Source organism: Taudactylus pleione, unplaced genomic scaffold (genome assembly GCF_031769625.1).
Source record: "Taudactylus pleione unplaced genomic scaffold, aTauple2 ptg000174l, whole genome shotgun sequence".
In the NCBI taxonomy this organism is placed as follows: domain Eukaryota; kingdom Metazoa; phylum Chordata; class Amphibia; order Anura; family Myobatrachidae; genus Taudactylus; species Taudactylus pleione.
Window position 1 is genome coordinate 5,098,995 of NW_028284576.1, and position 21,137 is coordinate 5,120,131.

The 21,137-nt window shown below is 35.9% G+C and overlaps 3 non-coding genes across 3 annotated transcripts; all 3 read left to right on the plus strand.

Annotated features, from left to right (window-relative positions):
• Positions 1 to 353: 353 nt before the first annotated feature.
• Positions 354 to 427, plus strand: TRNAN-GUU (transfer RNA asparagine (anticodon GUU)). The gene has a single exon. It is a non-coding gene; the product is annotated as a tRNA-Asn (tRNA).
• A 12,102-nt stretch (positions 428 to 12,529) lies between these two features.
• TRNAN-GUU (transfer RNA asparagine (anticodon GUU)) lies at positions 12,530 to 12,603 on the plus strand. The gene has a single exon. It is a non-coding gene; the product is annotated as a tRNA-Asn (tRNA).
• A 5,423-nt stretch (positions 12,604 to 18,026) lies between these two features.
• TRNAN-GUU (transfer RNA asparagine (anticodon GUU)) lies at positions 18,027 to 18,100 on the plus strand. Its single transcript has one exon. It is a non-coding gene; the product is annotated as a tRNA-Asn (tRNA).
• The last annotated feature ends 3,037 nt before the right edge of the window (positions 18,101 to 21,137 follow it).

Below are 21,137 nucleotides of genomic sequence, written 5' to 3' on the forward strand. Positions count from 1 at the left end.
TAGCCTCAAGTTTAGTGGAATCCCATTATCGTTGGTATTTAGTACCTTAATGATTTCATAAAATGTTTCCTTATTTATCACCATTGTGTTGGAGACTTTGTGGGGCTGAGGAAACTGTCCCACATCTGGTGGCACTGTCCCAACTTACTTCCATTGTGGACAGAGATACATTGTCTTACTTACCTTCTCATTGGAATTTTAATGCCCAACTCCCTGTCATATTCCCTTTTATCTCATTATATTTTTGATATTGTAAGAAATGATCCAAGTTAGAAACTTTTATGCAGTTTAAGTTCAGTTCTGCTGGTTCATCTTCCCTTACTGATAATATCCATTAGAAAGCACTTTCACGTGTCTCTGTGGCGCAATTGGTTAGCGCGTTCGGCTGTTAACCGAAAGGTTGGTAGTTCAAGACCACCCAGGGACGTGTTTAGTATTTGTTATTTTGTGGTATTAGACAAAATTTACCAGGCATTTGTCTTCATTTTACCTCAATACACAAACTTACATGGAAATTAACAGCTATGACTTTACTAACTCTACATCCATGGCTTTCCAGCTAGTGTTAGATAATACTAGAAAGAACTTTACAAATTGAAAACAAGTGATCAGTTCTAAGAAGATATAGAGAATAAGCTAAAAATTCACAGTGACTTTTAGCCAGAAGAATAAGAAAAATTTATTAATATATACCAGATACTGGGATCCACTGGGTTAATTCTGAGAAGTGGATTCAATTATTTAAAAAGGGGGTAAGTTACCTTGCAAATGTCTAGTAATACCAGTTACAGCAGTTGAAATTTGACCCCTAGTAACACAATATCACTTTTTTATGCAGCATTATGGGGCTACAACAAATTGGTGCAAGTTTGGAGCTACCATAAGTGTGGCTTATAGTCAGTTACTCACAGGAAATGTGGTGGATCAGCTCTTTGAAGCAACCCCAAATTGTTTGCATGTAATTTTCAAGACAACTATATGTCACTCCGCATTCCTCTGGGGCATCAGAAGAAAATAAAAACAGTGAAGAATTTTGGTCTGGAATGTTATTCTTCACTTGATATATTGCAGCAAATTTTGGTTGTAAAATCTTATCTGGAGAATGCGGACTGGATTACATTTAGAAATAACATCTCAAAAACTTCCATTAGCCTCAAGTTTAGTGAAATCCCATTATCGTTGGTATTTAGTACCTTAATGATTTCATAAAATGTTTCCTTCTTTATCACCATAGTGTTGGAGACTTTGTGGGGCTGAGGAAACTGTCCCACATCTGGTGGCACTGTCCGAAACTTACTTCCATTGTGGACAGAGATACATTGTCTTACTTACCTTCTCATTGGAATTTTAATGCCCAACTCCCTGTCATATTCCCTTTTATCTCATTATATTTCTGATATTCCTAAGTATACCCACAAATTTATAACACATATTTTGAGTGCTACCAAATGCCATATAGCTTTATATTGAAAAATCTCAGTTCCACCATTCTCTATCTTTATTATAAATACAATTTGGCACATCTATCATTGTGAATACATCACCAGAATTTTTCATAACACTGCAAATAAGTTCTCATATACTTGGATCCTTGGACTAACTGAAATCCCCCTATTTCAACCCTTTTATAACTGGATTGATTCGCCCCCATCACGACTAAGTTATTTTCACACCCTGACAAAATTCTCAATTTACAGGGTATAATCCTGTTATTTCTTACTTTGCACAAGTTCATATTATAGTGTCCATTTGTAAGAAATGTTCCAAGTTAGAAACTTTTAAGCAGTTTAAGTTCAGTTCTGCTGGTTCATCTTCGCTTACTGATAATATCCATTAAAAAACACTTTCACGTGTCTCTGTGGCGCAATTGGTTAGCGTGCTCGGCTGTTAACTGAAAGGTTGGTGGTTCAAGCCCACCCAGGGACGTGTTTAGTATTTGTTATTCTGTGGCAGGAGGATTTTTTATTTGACGAAATTTACCAGACATTTGTCTTCATTTTACCTCAATACACAAACTTACATGGAAATTAACAGCTAAGACTTTACTAACTCTACATCCATGGCTTTCCAACTAGTGTTAGATAATAATAGAAAGAACTTTACAAATTGAAAACAAGTGATCAGTCCTAAGAAGATATAGAGAATAAGCTAAAAATTCAGTGACTTTTAGCCAGAAGAATAAGAATAAATGTATTAATATATACCAGATACTGGGATCCAATGGGTTAATTCTGAGAAGTTGATTCAATTATTTACAAAGGGGGTAAGTTAACCTTGCAACAGTATAGTAACACCAGTTACAGCAGTTGAAATTGGACGACTAGCAACCCGATATCACTTTTTTATACAGCATATGGTGCTACAACAAATTGGTGCAAGTTTGGAGCTACCATAAGTGTGGCTTATAGTCAGTTACTCACATTAAATGTGGTGTATCAGCTCTTTGAATCAACCCCAAATTGTTTGCATGTAATTTTCAAGACAACTATATGTAACTCTGCATTCCTCTGGGGCATGAGATGAAAATGAAAACAGTGAAGAATTTTGGTCAGGAATGTTATTCTTCACTTGATATATTGCAGCAAATTTTGGTTCCAAAATATTATCTGGAGAATGCGGAAATCGATCCCACTACCTCTCGCAAGCTAAGCGAGCACTCTACCATTTGAGCTAATTCCCCTTTGATGTCAAAAGCATTTACACCACTCACACCAAGAGGACTGGATTACATTTAGAGATAACATCTCAAAAACATCCATTAGCCTCAAGTTTAGTGAAATCCCATTATCGTTGGTATTTAGTACCTTAATGATTTCATAAAATGTTTCCTTCTTTATCACCATTGTGTTGGAGACTTTGTGGGGCTGAAGAAACTGTCCCACATCTGGTGGCACTGTCCCAACGTACTTCCATTGTGGACAGAGATACATTGTCTTACTTACCTTCTCATTGGAATTTTAATGCCCAACTCCCTGTCATATTCCCTTTTATCTCATTATATTTTTGATATTGTAAGAAATGATCCAAGTTAGAAACTTTTATGCAGTTTAAGTTCAGTTTTGCTGGTTCATCTTCCCTTACTGATAATATCCATTAGAAAGCACTTTCACGTGTCTCTGTGGCGCAATTGGTTAGTGCGTTCGGGACGTGTTTAGTTATTGTTATTCTGTGGCAGGAGGATTCTTTTTTTGACGAAATTTACCAGACATTTGTCTTCATTTTACCTCAATACACAAACTTACATGGAAATTAACAGCTATGACTTTACTAACTCTACATCCATGGCTTTCCAGCTAGTGTTAGATAATACTAGAAAGAACTTTACAAATTGAAAACAAGTGATCAGTTCTAAGAAGATATAGAGAATAAGCTAAAAATTCACAGTGACTTTTAGCCAGAAGAATAAGAAAAATTTATTAATATATACCAGATACTGGGATCCACTGGGTTAATTCTGAGAAGTGGATTCAATTATTTAAAAAGGGGGTAAGTTACCTTGCAAATGTCTAGTAATACCAGTTACAGCAGTTGAAATTTGACCCCTAGTAACACAATATCACTTTTTTATGCAGCATTATGGGGCTACAACAAATTGGTGCAAGTTTGGAGCTACCATAAGTGTGGCTTATAGTCAGTTACTCACAGGAAATGTGGTGGATAAGCTCTTTGAAGCAACCCCAAATTGTTTGCATGTAATTTTCAAGACAACTATATGTCACTCCGCATTCCTCTGGGGCATCAGAAGAAAATAAAAACAGTGAAGAATTTTGGTCTGGAATGTTATTATTCACTTGATATATTGCAGCAAATTTTGGTTGCAAAATCTTATCTGGAGAATGCGGACTGGATTACATTTAGAAATAACATCTCAAAAACTTCCATTAGCCTCAAGTTTAGTGAAATCCCATTATCGTTGGTATTTAGTACCTTAATGATTTCATAAAATGTTTCCTTCTTTATCACCATAGTGTTGGAGACTTTGTGGGGCTGAGGAAACTGTCCCACATCTGGTGGCACTGTCCGAAACTTACTTCCATTGTGGACAGAGATACATTGTCTTACTTACCTTCTCATTGGAATTTTAATGCCCAACTCCCTGTCATATTCCCTTTTATCTCATTATATTTCTGATATTCCTAAGTATACCCACAAATTTATAACACATATTTTGAGTGCTACCAAATGCCATATAGCTTTATATTGAAAAAACTCAGTTCCACCATTCTCTATCTTTATTATAAATACAATTTGGCACATCTATCATTGTGAATACATCACCAGAATTTTTCATAACACTGCAAATAAGTTCTCATATACTTGGATCCTTGGACTAACTGAAATCCCCCTATTTCAACCCTTTTATAACTGGATTGATTCGCCCCCATCACGACTAAGTTATTTTCACACCCTGACAAAATTCTCAATTTACAGGGTATAATCCTGTTATTTCTTACTTTGCACAAGTTCATATTATAGTGTCCATTTGTAAGAAATGTTCCAAGTTAGAAACTTTTAAGCAGTTTAAGTTCAGTTCTGCTGGTTCATCTTCGCTTACTGATAATATCCATTAAAAAACACTTTCACGTGTCTCTGTGGCGCAATTGGTTAGTGTGTTCGGCTGTTAACTGAAAGGTTGGTGGTTCAAGCCCACCCAGGGACGTGTTTAGTATTTGTTATTCTGTGGCAGGAGGATTTTTTATTTGACGAAATTTACCAGACATTTGTCTTCATTTTACCTCAATACACAAACTTACATGGAAATTAACAGCTAAGACTTTACTAACTCTACATCCATGGCTTTCCAACTAGTGTTAGATAATAATAGAAAGAACTTTACAAATTGAAAACAAGTGATCAGTCCTAAGAAGATATAGAGAATAAGCTAAAAATTCTGTGACTTTTAGCCAGAAGAATAAGAAAAAATGTATTAATATATACCAGATACTGGGATCCAATGGGTTAATTCTGAGAAGTTGATTCAATTATTTACAAAGGGGGTAAGTTAACCTTGCAACAGTATAGTAACACCAGTTACAGCAGTTGAAATTGGACGACTAGCAACCCGATATCACTTTTTTATACAGCATATGGTGCTACAACAAATTGGTGCAAGTTTGGAGCTACCATAAGTGTGGCTTATAGTCAGTTACTCACATTAAATGTGGTGTATCAGCTCTTTGAATCAACCCCAAATTGTTTGCATGTAATTTTCAAGACAACTATATGTAACTCTGCATTCCTCTGGGGCATGAGATGAAAATGAAAACAGTGAAGAATTTTGGTCAGGAATGTTATTCTTCACTTGATATATTGCAGCAAATTTTGGTTCCAAAATATTATCTGGAGAATGCGGAAATCGATCCCACTACCTCTCGCAAGCTAAGCGAGCACTCTACCATTTGAGCTAATTCCCCTTTGATGTCAAAAGCATTTACACCACTCACACCAAGAGGACTGGATTACATTTAGTGATAACATCTCAAAAACATCCATTAGCCTCAAGTTTAGTGAAATCCCATTATCGTTGGTATTTAGTACCTTAATGATTTCATAAAATGTTTCCTTCTTTATCACCATTGTGTTGGAGACTTTGTGGGGCTGAAGAAACTGTCCCACATCTGGTGGCACTGTCCCAACGTACTTCCATTGTGGACAGAGATACATTGTCTTACTTACCTTCTCATTGGAATTTTAATGCCCAACTCCCTGTCATATTCCCTTTTATCTCATTATATTTTTGATATTGTAAGAAATGATCCAAGTTAGAAACTTTTATGCAGTTTAAGTTCAGTTTTGCTGGTTCATCTTCCCTTACTGATAATATCCATTAGAAAGCACTTTCACGTGTCTCTGTGGCGCAATTGGATAGTGCGTTCGGGACGTGTTTAGTTATTGTTATTCTGTGGCAGGAGGATTCTTTTTTTGACGAAATTTACCAGACATTTGTCATCATTTTACCTCAATACACAAACTTACATGGAAATTAACAGCTATAACTTTACTAACTCTACATCCATGGCTTTCCAGCTAGTGTTAGATAATACTAGAAAGAACTTTACAAATTGAAAACAAGTGATCAGTTCTAAGAAGATATAGAGAATAAGCTAAAAATTCACAGTGACTTTTAGCCAGAAGAATAAGAAAAATTTATTAATATATACCAGATACTGGGATCCACTGGGTTAATTCTGAGAAGTGGATTCAATTATTTAAAAAGGGGGTAAGTTACCTTGCAAATGTCTAGTAATACCAGTTACAGCAGTTGAAATTTGACCCCTAGTAACACAATATCACTTTTTTATGCAGCATTATGGGGCTACAACAAATTGGTGCAAGTTTGGAGCTACCATAAGTGTGGCTTATAGTCAGTTACTCACAGGAAATGTGGTGGATAAGCTCTTTGAAGCAACCCCAAATTGTTTGCATGTAATTTTCAAGACAACTATATGTCACTCCGCATTCCTCTGGGGCATCAGAAGAAAATAAAAACAGTGAAGAATTTTGGTCTGGAATGTTATTATTGACTTGATATATTGCAGCAAATTTTGGTTGCAAAATCTTATCTGGAGAATGCGGACTGGATTACATTTAGAAATAACATCTCAAAAACTTCCATTAGCCTCAAGTTTAGTGAAATCCCATTATCGTTGGTATTTAGTACCTTAATGATTTCATAAAATGTTTCCTTCTTTATCACCATAGTGTTGGAGACTTTGTGGGGCTGAGGAAACTGTCCCACATCTGGTGGCACTGTCCGAAACTTACTTCCATTGTGGACAGAGATACATTGTCTTACTTACCTTCTCATTGGAATTTTAATGCCCAACTCCCTGTCATATTCCCTTTTATCTCATTATATTTCTGATATTCCTAAGTATACCCACAAATTTATAACACATATTTTGAGTGCTACCAAATGCCATATAGCTTTATATTGAAAAAACTCAGTTCCACCATTCTCTATCTTTATTATAAATACAATTTGGCACATCTATCATTGTGAATACATCACCAGAATTTTTCATAACACTGCAAATAAGTTCTCATATACTTGGATCCTTGGACTAACTGAAATCCCCCTATTTCAACCCTTTTATAACTGGATTGATTCGCCCCCATCACGACTAAGTTATTTTCACACCCTGACAAAATTCTCAATTTACAGGGTATAATCCTGTTATTTCTTACTTTGCACAAATTCATATTATAGTGTCCATTTGTAAGAAATGTTCCAAGTTAGAAACTTTTAAGCAGTTTAAGTTCAGTTCTGCTGGTTCATCTTCGCTTACTGATAATATCCATTAAAAAACACTTTCACATGTCTCTGTGGCGCAATTGGTTAGCGCGTTCGGTTGTTAACTGAAAGGTTGGTGGTTCAAGCCCACACAGGGACGTGTTTAGTATTTGTTATTCTGTGGCAGGAGGATTTTTTATTTGACGAAATTTACCAGACATTTGTCTTCATTTTACCTCAATACACAAACTTACATGGAAATTAACAGCTAAGACTTTACTAACTCTACATCCATGGCTTTCCAACTAGTGTTAGATAATAATAGAAAGAACTTTACAAATTGAAAACAAGTGATCAGTCCTAAGAAGATATAGAGAATAAGCTAAAAATTCACAGTGACTTTTAGCCAGAAGAATAAGAAAAAATGTATTAATATATACCAGATACTGGGATCCACTGGGTTAATTCTGAGAAGTTGATTCAATTATTTACAAAGGGGGTAAGTTAACCTTGCAACAGTATAGTAACACCAGTTACAGCAGTTGAAATTGGACGACTAGCAACCCGATATCACTTTTTTATACAGCATATGGTGCTACAACAAATTGGTGCAAGTTTGGAGCTACCATAAGTGTGGCTTATAGTCAGTTACTCACATTAAATGTGGTGTATCAGCTCTTTGAATCAACCCCAAATTGTTTGCATGTAATTTTCAAGACAACTATATGTAACTCTGCATTCCTCTGGGGCATGAGAAGAAAATAAAAACAGTGAAGAATTTTGGTCAGGAATGTTATTCTTCACTTGATATATTGCAGCAAATTTTGGTTCCAAAATATTATCTGGAGAATGCGGAAATCGATCCCACTACCTCTCGCAAGCTAAGCGAGCACTCTACCATTTGAGCTAATTCCCCTTTGATGTCAAAAGTATTTACACCACTCACAGCAAGAGGACTGGATTACATTTAGAGATAACATCTCAAAAACATCCATTAGCCTCAAGTTTAGTGAAATCCCATTATCGTTGGTATTTAGTACCTTAATGATTTCATAAAATGTTTCCTTCTTTATCACCATTGTGTTGGAGACTTTGTGGGGCTGAAGAAACTGTCCCACATCTGGTGGCACTGTCCCAACGTACTTCCATTGTGGACAGAGATACATTGTCTTACTTACCTTCTCATTGGAATTTTAATGCCCAACTCCCTGTCATATTCCCTTTTATCTCATTATATTTTTGATATTGTAAGAAATGATCCAAGTTAGAAACTTTTATGCAGTTTAAGTTCAGTTTTGCTGGTTCATCTTCCCTTACTTATAATATCCATTAGAAAGCACTTTCACGTGTCTCTGTGGCGCAATTGGTTAGTGCGTTCGGGACGTGTTTAGCTATTGTTATTCTGTGGCAGGAGGAGTCTTTTTTTGACGAAATTTACCAGACATTTGTCTTCATTTTACCTCAATACACAAACTTACATGGAAATTAACAGCTATGACTTTACTAACTCTACATCCATGGCTTTCCAACTAGTGTTAGATAATAATAGAAAGAACTTTACAAATTGAAAACAAGTGATCAGTCCTAAGAAGATATAGAGAATAAGCTAAAAATTCACAGTGACTTTTAGCCAGAAGAATAAGAAAAAATGTATTAATATATACCAGATACTGGGATCCACTGGGTTAATTCTGTGAAGTTGATTCAATTATTTACAAAGGGGGTCAGTTACCCTTGCAACAGTATAGTAACACCAGTTACAGCAGTTGAAATTGGACGACTAGCAACCCGATATCACTTTTTTATACAGCATATGGTGCTACAACAAATTGGTGCAAGTTTGGAGCTACCATAAGTGTGGCTTATAGTCAGTTACTCACATTAAATGTGGTGTATCAGCTCTTTGAATCAACCCCAAATTGTTTGCATGTAATTTTCAAGACAACTATATGTAACTCAGCATTCCTCTGGGGCATGAGAAGAAAATAAAAACAGTGAAGAATTTTGGTCAGGAATGTTATTCTTCACTTGATATATTGCAGCAAATTTTGGTTCCAAAATATTATCTGGAGAATGCGGGCATCGATCCTACTACCTCTCGCATGCTAAGCGAGCACTCTACCATTTGAGCTAATTCCCCTTTGATGTTAAAAGCATTTACACCACTCACACCAAGAGGACTGGATTACATTTAGAGATAACATCTCAAAAACATCCATTAGCCTCAAGTTTAGTGGAATCCCATTATCGTTGGTATTTAGTACCTTAATGATTTCATAAAATGTTTCCTTATTTATCACCATTGTGTTGGAGACTTTGTGGGGCTGAGGAAACTGTCCCACATCTGGTGGCACTGTCCCAACTTACTTCCATTGTGGACAGAGATACATTGTCTTACTTACCTTCTCATTGGAATTTTAATGCCCAACTCCCTGTCATATTCCCTTTTATCTCATTATATTTTTGATATTGTAAGAAATGATCCAAGTTAGAAACTTTTATGCAGTTTAAGTTCAGTTTTGCTGGTTCATCTTCCCTTACTGATAATATCCATTAGAAAGCACTTTCACGTGTCTCTGTGGCGCAATTGGTTAGTGCGTTCGGGACGTGTTTAGTTATTGTTATTCTGTGGCAGGAGGATTCTTTTTTTGATGAAATTTACCAGACATTTGTCTTCATTTTACCTCAATACACAAACTTACATGGAAATTAACAGCTATGACTTTACTAACTCTACATCCATGGCTTTCCAACTAGTGTTAGATAATATTAGAAAGAACTTTACAAATTGAAAACAAGTGATCAGTCCTAAGAAGATATAGAGAATAAGCTAAAAATTCACAGTGACTTTTAGCCAGAAGAATAAGAAAAAATTTATTAATATATACCAGATACTGGGATCCACTGGGTTAATTCTGTGAAGTTGATTCAATTATTTACAAAGGGGGTCAGTTACCCTTGCAACAGTATAGTAACACCAGTTACAGCAGTTGAAATTGGACGACTAGCAACCCGATATCACTTTTTTATACAGCATATGGTGCTACAACAAATTGGTGCAAGTTTGGAGCTACCATAAGTGTGGCTTATAGTCAGTTACTCACATTAAATGTGGTGTATCAGCTCTTTGAATCAACCCCAAATTGTTTGCATGTAATTTTCAAGACAACTATATGTAACTCTGCATTCCTCTGGGGCATCAGAAGAAAATAAAAACAGTGAAGAATTTTGGTCAGGAATGTTATTCTTCACTTGATATATTGCAGCAAATTTTGGTTCCAAAATATTATCTGGAGAATGCGGGCATCGATCCTACTACCTCTCGCATGCTAAGCGAGCACTCTACCATTTGAGCTAATTCCCCTTTGATGTTAAAAGCATTTACACCACTCACACCAAGAGGACTGGATTACATTTAGAGATAACATCTCAAAAACATCCATTAGCCTCAAGTTTAGTGGAATCCCATTATCGTTGGTATTTAGTACCTTAATGATTTCATAAAATGTTTCCTTATTTATCACCATTGTGTTGGAGACTTTGTGGGGCTGAGGAAACTGTCCCACATCTGGTGGCACTGTCCCAACTTACTTCCATTGTGGACAGAGATACATTGTCTTACTTACCTTCTCATTGGAATTTTAATGCCCAACTCCCTGTCATATTCCCTTTTATCTCATTATATTTTTGATATTGTAAGAAATGATCCAAGTTAGAAACTTTTATGCAGTTTAAGTTCAGTTCTGCTGGTTCATCTTCCCTTACTGATAATATCCATTAGAAAGCACTTTCACGTGTCTCTGTGGCGCAATTGGTTAGCGCGTTCGGCTGTTAACCGAAAGGTTGGTAGCTCAAGACCACCCAGGGACGTGTTTAGTATTTGTTATTTTGTGGTATTAGTCAAAATTTACCATGCATTTGTCTTCATTTTACCTCAATACACAAACTTACATGGAAATTAACAGCTATGACTTTACTAACTCTACATCCATGGCTTTCCAGCTAGTGTTAGATAATACTAGAAAGAACTTTACAAATTGAAAACAAGTGATCAGTTCTAAGAAGATATAGAGAATAAGCTAAAAATTCACAGTGAGTTTTAGCCAGAAGAATAAGAAAAATTTATTAATATATACCAGATACTGGGATCCACTGGGTTAATTCTGAGAAGTGGATTCAATTATTTAAAAAGGTGGTAAGTTACCTTGCAAATGTCTAGTAATACCAGTTACAGCAGTTGAAATTTGACCCCTAGTAACACAATATCACTTTTTTATGCAGCATTATGGGGCTACAACAAATTGGTGCAAGTTTGGAGCTACCATAAGTGTGGCTTATAGTCAGTTACTCACAGGAAATGTGGTGGATCAGCTCTTTGAAGCAACCCCAAATTGTTTGCATGTAATTTTCAAGACAACTATATGTCACTCCGCATTCCTCTGGGGCATCAGAAGAAAATAAAAACAGTGAAGAATTTTGGTCTGGAATGTTATTCTTCACTTGATATATTGCAGCAAATTTTGGTTGCAAAATCTTATCTGGAGAATGCGGACTGGATTACATTTAGAAATAATATCTCAAAAACTTCCATTAGCCTCAAGTTTAGTGAAATCCCATTATTGTTGGTATTTAGTACCTTAATGATTTCATAAAATGTTTCCTTCTTTATCACCATAGTGTTGGAGACTTTGTGGGGCTGAGGAAACTGTCCCACATCTGGTGGCACTGTCCGAAACTTACTTCCATTGTGGACAGAGATACATTGTCTTACTTACCTTCTCATTGGAATTTTAATGCCCAACTCCCTGTCATATTCCCTTTTATCTCATTATATTTCTGATATTCCTAAGTATACCCACAAATTTATAACACATATTTTGAGTGCTACCAAATGCCATATAGCTTTATATTGAAAAAACTCAGTTCCACCATTCTCTATCTTTATTATAAATACAATTTGGCACATCTATCATTGTGAATACATCACCAGAATTTTTCATAACACTGCAAATAAGTTCTCATATACTTGGATCCTTGGACTAACTGAAATCCCCCTATTTCAACTGTTTTATAACTGGATTAATTCGCCCCCATCACAACTAAGTTATTTTCACACCCTGACAAAATTCTCAAATTACAGGGTATAATCCTGTTATTTCTTACTTTGCACAAGTTCATATTATAGTGTCCATTTGTAAGAAATGATCCAAGTTAGAAACTTTTAAGCAGTTTAAGTTCAGTTCTGCTGGTTCATCTTCGCTTACTGATAATATCCATTAAAAAACTCTTTCACGTGTCTCTGTGGCGCAATTGGTTAGCGCGTTCGGCTGTTAACTGAAAGGTTGGTGGTTCAAGCCCACCCAGGGACGTGTTTAGTATTTGTTATTCTGTGGCAGGAGGATTCTTTATTTGACGAAATTTACCAGACATTTGTCTTCATTTTACCTCAATACACAAACTTACATGGAAATTAACAGCTATGGCTTTACTAACTCTACATCCATGGCTTTCCAACTAGTGTTAGATAATAATAGAAAGAACTTTACAAATTGAAAACAAGTGATCAGTCCTAAGAAGATATAGAGAATAAGCTAAAAATTCACAGTGACTTTTAGCCAGAAGAATAAGAAAAATTTATTAATATATACCAGATACTGGGATCCACTGGGTTAATTCTTAGAAGTGGATTCAATTATTTAAAAAGGGGGTAAGTTACCTTGCAAATGTCTAGTAATACCAGTTACAGCAGTTGAAATTTGACCCCTAGTAACACAATATCACTTTTTTATGCAGCATTATGGGGCTACAACAAATTGGTGCAAGTTTGGAGCTACCATAAGTGTGGCTTATAGTCAGTTACTCACAGGAAATGTGGTGGATCAGCTCTTTGAAGCAACCCCAAATTGTTTGCATGTAATTTTCAAGACAACTATATGTCACTCCGCATTCCTCTGGGGCATCAGAAGAAAATAAAAACAGTGAAGAATTTTGGTCTGGAATGTTATTCTTCACTTGATATATTGCAGCAAATTTTGGTTGCAAAATCTTATCTGGAGAATGCGGACTGGATTACATTTAGAAATAACATCTCAAAAACTTCCATTAGCCTCAAGTTTAGTGAAATCCCATTATCGTTGGTATTTAGTACCTTAATGATTTCATAAAATGTTTCCTTCTTTATCACCATAGTGTTGGAGACTTTGTGGGGCTGAGGAAACTGTCCCACATCTGGTGGCACTGTCCGAAACTTACTTCCATTGTGGACAGAGATACATTGTCTTACTTACCTTCTCATTGGAATTTTAATGCCCAACTCCCTGTCATATTCCCTTTTATCTCATTATATTTCTGATATTCCTAAGTATGCCCACAAATTTATAACACATATTTTGAGTGCTACCAAATGCCATATAGCTTTATATTGAAAAAACTCAGTTCCACCATTCTCTATCTTTATTATAAATACAATTTGGCACATCTATCATTGTGAATACATCACCAGAATTTTTCATAACACTGCAAATAAGTTCTCATATACTTGGATCCTTGGACTAACTGAAATCCCCCTATTTCAACCCTTTTATAACTGGATTGATTCGCCCCCATCACGACTAAGTTATTTTCACACCCTGACAAAATTCTCAATTTACAGGGTATAATCCTGTTATTTCTTACTTTGCACAAGTTCATATTATAGTGTCCATTTGTAAGAAATGTTCCAAGTTAGAAACTTTTAAGCAGTTTAAGTTCAGTTCTGCTGGTTCATCTTCGCTTACTGATAATATCCATTAAAAAACACTTTCACGTGTCTCTGTGGCGCAATTGGTTAGCGCGTTCGGCTGTTAACTGAAAGGTTGGTGGTTCAAGCCCACACAGGGACGTGTTTAGTATTTGTTATTCTGTGGCAGGAGGATTTTTTATTTGACGAAATTTACCAGACATTTGTCTTCATTTTACCTCAATACACAAACTTACATGGAAATTAACAGCTAAGACTTTACTAACTCTACATCCATGGCTTTCCAACTAGTGTTAGATAATAATAGAAAGAACTTTACAAATTGAAAACAAGTGATCAGTCCTAAGAAGATATAGAGAATAAGCTAAAAATTCACAGTGACTTTTAGCCAGAAGAATAAGAAAAAATGTATTAATATATACCAGATACTGGGATCCACTGGGTTAATTCTGAGAAGTTGATTCAATTATTTACAAAGGGGGTAAGTTAACCTTGCAACAGTATAGTAACACCAGTTACAGCAGTTGAAATTGGACGACTAGCAACCCGATATCACTTTTTTATACAGCATATGGTGCTACAACAAATTGGTGCAAGTTTGGAGCTACCATAAGTGTGGCTTATAGTCAGTTACTCACATTAAATGTGGTGTATCAGCTCTTTGAATCAACCCCAAATTGTTTGCATGTAATTTTCAAGACAACTATATGTAACTCTGCATTCCTCTGGGGCATGAGAAGAAAATAAAAACAGTGAAGAATTTTGGTCAGGAATGTTATTCTTCACTTGATATATTGCAGCAAATTTTGGTTCCAAAATATTATCTGGAGAATGCGGAAATCGATCCCACTACCTCTCGCAAGCTAAGCGAGCACTCTACCATTTGAGCTAATTCCCCTTTGATGTCAAAAGCATTTACACCACTCACACCAAGAGGACTGGATTACATTTAGAGATAACATCTCAAAAACATCCATTAGCCTCAAGTTTAGTGAAATCCCATTATCGTTGGTATTTAGTACCTTAATGATTTCATAAAATGTTTCCTTCTTTATCACCATTGTGTTGGAGACTTTGTGGGGCTGAAGAAACTGTCCCACATCTGGTGGCACTGTCCCAACGTACTTCCATTGTGGACAGAGATACATTGTCTTACTTACCTTCTCATTGGAATTTTAATGCCCAACTCCCTGTCATATTCCCTTTTATCTCATTATATTTTTGATATTGTAAGAAATGATCCAAGTTAGAAACTTTTATGCAGTTTAAGTTCAGTTTTGCTGGTTCATCTTCCCTTACTGATAATATCCATTAGAAAGCACTTTCACGTGTCTCTGTGGCGCAATTGGTTAGTGCGTTCGGGACGTGTTTAGTTATTGTTATTCTGTGGCAGGAGGAGTCTTTTTTTGACGAAATTTACCAGACATTTGTCTTCATTTTACCTCAATACACAAACTTACATGGAAATTAACAGCTATGACTTTACTAACTCTACATCCATGGCTTTCCAACTAGTGTTAGATAATAATAGAAAGAACTTTACAAATTGAAAACAAGTGATCAGTCCTAAGAAGATATAGAGAATAAGCTAAAAATTCACAGTGACTTTTAACCAGAAGAATAAGAAAAAATGTATTAATATATACCAGATACTGGGATCCACTGGGTTAATTCTGTGAAGTTGATTCAATTATTTACAAAGGGGGTCAGTTACCCTTGCAACAGTATAGTAACACCAGTTACAGCAGTTGAAATTGGACGACTAGCAACCCGATATCACTTTTTTATACAGCATATGGTGCTACAACAAATTGGTGGAAGTTTGGAGCTACCATAAGTGTGGCTTATAGTCAGTTACTCACATTAAATGTGGTGTATCAGCTCTTTGAATCAACCCCAAATTGTTTGCATGTAATTTTCAATACAACTATATGTAACTCTGCATTCCTCTGGGGCATGAGAAGAAAATAAAAACAGTGAAGAATTTTGGTCAGGAATGTTATTCTTCACTTGATATATTGCAGCAAATTTTGTTTCCAAAATATTATCAGGAGAATGCGGGCATCGATCCCACTACCTCTCGCAAGCTAAGCGAGCACTCTACCATTTGAGCTAATTCCCCTTTGATGTTAAAAGCATTTACACCACTCACACCAAGAGGACTGGATTACATTTAGAGATAACATCTCAAAAACATCCATTAGCCTCAAGTTTAGTGGAATCCCATTATCGTTGGTATTTAGTACCTTAATGATTTCATAAAATGTTTCCTTATTTATCACCATTGTGTTGGAGACTTTGTGGGGCTGAGGAAACTGTCCCACATCTGGTGGCACTGTCCCAACTTACTTCCATTGTGGACAGAGATACATTGTCTTACTTACCTTCTCATTGGAATTTTAATGCCCAACTCCCTGTCATATTCCCTTTTATCTCATTATATTTTTGATATTGTAAGAAATGATCCAAGTTAGAAACTTTTATGCAGTTTAAGTTCAGTTCTGCTGGTTCATCTTCCCTTACTGATAATATCCATTAGAAAGCACTTTCACGTGTCTCTGTGGTGCAATTGGTTAGCGCGTTCGGCTGTTAACCGAAAGGTTGGTAGTTCAAGACCACCCAGGGACGTGTTTAGTATTTGTTATTTTGTGGTATTAGACAAAATTTACCAGGCATTTGTCTTCATTTTACCTCAATACACAAACTTACATGGAAATTAACAGCTATGACTTTACTAACTCTACATCCATGGCTTTCCAGCTAGTGTTAGATAATACTAGAAAGAACTTTACAAATTGAAAACAAGTGATCAGTTCTAAGAAGATATAGAGAATAAGCTAAAAATTCACAGTGACTTTTAGCCAGAAGAATAAGAAAAATTTATTAATATATACCAGATACTGGGATCCACTGGGTTAATTCTGAGAAGTGGATTCAATTATTTAAAAAGGGGGTAAGTTACCTTGCAAATGTCTAGTAATACCAGTTACAGCAGTTGAAATTTGACCCCTAGTAACACAATATCACTTTTTTATGCAGCATTATGGGGCTACAACAAATTGGTGCAAGTTTGGAGCTACCATAAGTGTGGCTTATAGTCAGTTACTCACAGGAAATGTGGTGGATCAGCTCTTTGAAGCAACCCCAAATTGTTTGCATGTAATTTTCAAGACAACTATATGTCACTCCGCATTCCTCTGGGGCATCAGAAGAAAATAAAAACAGTGAAGAATTTTGGTCTGGAATGTTATTCTTCACTTGATATATTGCAGCAAATTTTGGTTGCAAAATCTTATCTGGAGAATGCAGACTGGATTACATTTAGAAATAACATCTCAAAAACTTCCATTAGCCTCAAGTTTAGTGAAATCCCATTATCGTTGGTATTTAGTACCTTAATGATTTCATAAAATGTTTCCTTCTTTATCACCATAGTGTTGGAGACTTTGTGGGGCTGAGGAAACTGTCCCACATCTGGTGGCACTGTCCGAAACTTACTTCCATTGTGGACAGAGATACATTGTCTTACTTACCTTCTCATTGGAATTTTAATGCCCAACTCCCTGTCATATTCCCTTTTATCTCATTATATTTCTGATATTCCTAAGTATACCCACAAATTTATAACACATATTTTGAGTGCTACCAAATGCCATATAGCTTTATATTGAAAATACTCAGTTCCACCATTCTCTATCTTTATTATAAATACAATTTGGCACATCTATCATTGTGAATACATCACCAGAATTTTTCATAACACTGCAAATAAGTTCTCATATACTTGGATCCTTGGACTAACTGAAATCCCCCTATTTCAACCCTTTTATAACTGGATTGATTCGCCCCCATCACAACTAAGTTATTTTCACACCCTGACAAAATTCTCAATTTACAGGGTATAATCCTGTTATTTCTTACTTTGCACAAGTTCATATTATAGTGTCCATTTGTAAGAAAAGATCCAAGTTAGAAACTTTTAAGCAGTCTAAGTTCAGTTCTGCTGGTTCATCTTCGCTTACTGATAATATCCATTAAAAAACACTTTCACGTGTCTCTGTGGCGCAATTGGTTAGCGCGTTCGGCTGTTAACTGAAAGGTTGGTGGTTCAAGCCCACCCAGGGACGTGTTTAGTATTTGTTATTCTGTGGCAGGAGGATTCTTTATTTGACGAAATTTACCAGACATTTGTCTTCATTTTACCTCAATACACAAACTTACATGGAAATTAACAGCTATGACTTTACTAACTCTACATCCATGGCTTTCCAACTAGTGTTAGATAATAATAGAAAGAACTTTACAAATTGAAAACAAGTGATCAGTCCTAAGAAGATATAGAGAATAAACGAAAAATTCACAGTGACTTTTAGCCAGAAGAATAAGAAAAAATGTATTAATATATACCAGATACTGGGATCCACTGGGTTAATTTTGAGAAGTTGATTCAATTATTTACAAATGGGGTAAGTTAACCTTGCAACAGTATAGTAACACCATTTACAGCAGTTGAAATTGGACGACTAGCAACCCGATATCACTTTTTTATACAGCATATGGTGCTACAACAAATTGGTGCAAGTTTGGAGCTACCATAAGTGTGGCTTATAGTCAGTTACTCACATTAAATGTGGTGTATCAGCTCTTTGAATCAACCCCAAATTGTTTGCATGTCATTTTCAAGACAACTATATGTAACTCTGCATTCCTCTGGGGCATGAGAAGAAAATAAAAACAGTGAAGAATTTTGGTCAGGAATGTTATTCTTCACTTGATATATTGCAGCAAATTTTTTTTCCAAAATATTATCTGGAGAATGCGGGCATCGATCCCACTACCTCTCGCAAGCTAAGCGAGCACTCTACCATTTGAGCTAATTCCCCATTGATGTTAAAAGCATTTACACCACTCACAGCAAGAGGACTGGATTACATTTAGAGATAACATCTCAAAAACATCCATTAGCCTCAAGTTTAGTGAAGTCCCATTATCGTTGGTATTTAGTACCTTAATGATTTCATAAAATGTTTCCTTCTTTATCACCATTGTGTTGGAGACTTTGTGGGGCTGAAGAAACTGTCCCACATCTGGTGGCACTGTCCCAACGTACTTCCATTGTGGACAGAGATACATTGTCTTACTTACCTTCTCATTGGAATTTTAATGCCCAACTCCCTGTCATATTCCCTTTTATCTCATTATATTATTGATATTGTAAGAAATGATCCAAGTTAGAAACTTTTATGCAGTTTAAGTTCAGTTCTGCTGGTTCATCTTCCCTTACTGATAATATCCATTAGAAAGCACTTTCACGTGTCTCTGTGGCGCAATTGGTTAGTGCGTTCGGGTCGTGTTTAGTATTTGTTATTCTGTGGCAGGAGGTTTCTTTATTTGACGAAATTTACCAGACATTTGTCTTCATTTTACCTCAATACACAAACTTACATGGAAATTAACAGCTATGACTTTACTAACTCTACATCCATGGCTTTCCAACTAGTGTTAGATAATAATAGAAAGAACTTTACAAATTGAAAACAAGTGATCAGTCCTAAGAAGATATAGAGAATAAGCTAAAAATTCACAGTGACTTTTAGCCAGAAGAATAAGAAAAAATGTATTAATATATACCAGATACTGGGATCCACTGGGTTAATTCTGTGAAGTTGATGCAATTATTTACAAAGGGGGTCAGTTACCCTTGCAACAGTATAGTAACACCAGTTACAGCAGTTGAAATTGGACGACTAGCAACCCGATATCACTTTTTTATACAGCATATGGTGCTACAACAAATTGGTGCAAGTTTGGAGCTACCATAAGTGTGGCTTATAGTCAGTTACTCACATTAAATGTGGTGTATCAGCTCTTTGAATCAACCCCAAATTGTTTGCATGTAATTTTCAAGACAACTATATGTAACTCTGCATTCCTCTGGGGCATGTGAAGAAAATAAAAACAGTGAAGAATTTTGGTCAGGAATGTTATTCTTCACTTGATATATTGCAGCAAATTTTGGTTCCAAAATATTATCAGGAGAATGCGGGCATCGATCCCACTACCTCTCGCAAGCTAAGCGAGCACTCTACCATTTGAGCTAATTCCCCTTTGATGTTAAAAGCATTTACACCACTCACACCAAGAGGACTGGATTACATTTAGAGATAACATCTCAAAAACATCCATTAGCCTCAAGTTTAGTGAAATCCCATTATCGTTGGTATTTAGTACCTTAATGATTTCATAAAATGTTTCCTTCTTTATCACCATTGTGTTGGAGACTTTGTGGGGCTGAAGAAACTGTCCCACATCTGGTGGCACTGTCCCAACGTACTTCCATTGTGGACAGAGATACATTGTCTTACTTACCTTCTCATTGGAATTTTAATGCCCAACTCCCTGTCATATTCCCTTTTATCTCATTATATTTTTGATATTGTAAGAAATGATCCAAGTTAGAAACTTTTATGCAGTTTAAGTTCAGTTCTGCTGGTTCATCTTCCCTTACTGATAATATCCATTAGAAAGCACTTTCACGTGTCTCTGTGGCGCAATTGGTTAGTGCGTTCGGGACGTGTTTAGTTATTGTTATTCTGTGGCAGGAGGATTCTTTTTTTGACGAAATTTACCAGACATTTGTCTTCATTTTACCTCAATACACAAACTTACATGGAAATTAACAGCTATGACTTTACTAACTCTACATCCATGGCTTTCCAACTAGTGTTAGATAATAATAGAAAGAACTTTACAAATTGAAAACAAGTGATCAGTCCTAAGAAGATATAGAGAATAAGCTAAAAATTCACAGTGACTTTTAGCCAGAAGAATAAGAAAAAATGTATTAATATATACCAGATACTGGGATCCACTGGGATAATTCTGTGAAGTTGATTCAATTATTTACAAAGGGGGTCAGTTACCCTTGCAACAGTATAGTAACACCAGTTACAGCAGTTGAAATTGGACGACTAGCAACCCGATATCACTTTTTTATACAGCATATGGTGCTACAACAAATTGGTGCAAGTTTGGAGCTACCATAAGTGTGGCTTATAGTCAGTTACTCACATTAAATGTGGTGTATCAGCTCTTTGAATCAACCCCAAATAGTTTGCATGTAATTTTCAAGACAACTATATGTAACTCTGCATTCCTCTGGGG